Source organism: Impatiens glandulifera, chromosome 1 (genome assembly GCF_907164915.1).
Source record: "Impatiens glandulifera chromosome 1, dImpGla2.1, whole genome shotgun sequence".
Classification (NCBI taxonomy): Eukaryota; Viridiplantae; Streptophyta; class Magnoliopsida; order Ericales; family Balsaminaceae; genus Impatiens; species Impatiens glandulifera.
The window spans coordinates 103,724,469-103,725,359 of record NC_061862.1 but is presented as its reverse complement, the minus strand read 5'-3'; the positions used below and the strand labels follow the sequence as shown (position 1 = coordinate 103,725,359).

General features: G+C 35.4%; 1 long non-coding RNA gene across 1 annotated transcript; it reads left to right on the top strand.

Moving 5' to 3' along the window:
* Positions 1 to 549, top strand: LOC124914478. The gene is made up of 3 exons (XR_007096817.1): positions 1 to 195; positions 284 to 374; positions 466 to 549. It is a non-coding gene; the product is annotated as an uncharacterized LOC124914478 (long non-coding RNA).
* Positions 550 to 891: the final 342 nt, after the last annotated feature.

Below are 891 nucleotides of genomic sequence, written 5' to 3'. Positions count from 1 at the left end.
ACGAGGAAGAAAATGATGAAATTGAAATTGATACTGATGATACATCTAATAACGATGAGGATGAGGATGAAAATGAGCTGGATTTGGCGTGGCAAATACTCGATTTTGCAAGGGTAATTTCTGAGACAAGACCAACTCAGTCCATGAGTAATGTGTATATTCTGTGTGCACTGGGTGAAGTTAATTGTTACAGAGGTTTGCTGCCTTCTTTGTGCATCTTTCTGATTTCAGATGAAATCAATCAATCCCCCACTCATATATTTTATCTTCATTCCTCTTGCAGAGGATCTCAAAACTAGCCTCGAGGATTATCTCAAGGCATCACAGATTTTGGAGAGTCTAGTTGAACCAAACTTAATGGATAGAGCTAGTCTGTATCCATTATATTGAGTGTTTTTTTTTGTATGATTTGTGGTAAAATTCTTGGATATTATAGATATTTTTTACCTTAATACTAGAATCCAGATACTTTAATATGGGTTTGTGTCTTGAAGTGGCAGTGATGATAAAAGATGCTACATTGTTTTTTGATAAAGCTCTAAATTGTTGCTGCTCTGTGCTGCCGCTCCTTGTGAGTCAGTTATGTAGTTTGTCATCACCAAGAGTAACTTTGTCTGAATCAGGTGAAGAAGTTGTTGACACTGGTACCATTTCACACCAATCTGAGAATTCAAATTTAATCAGTAAAATAGAGAAAGATATTGCCCAAATCCGTGACTACTCTATAATGCTGGAATATAAGGTAAACAATTTCTCTTCACTTTCCAATAGTGATCTCATTTGAACACATAAAAATGAGATGAAAGCATGAATGCTACATTTTGTTTGTTTTAATCTTCTTATGCAGTTGAAAGAACTTGATGAGATTCAGAATACACCTAAGGCTAGCCT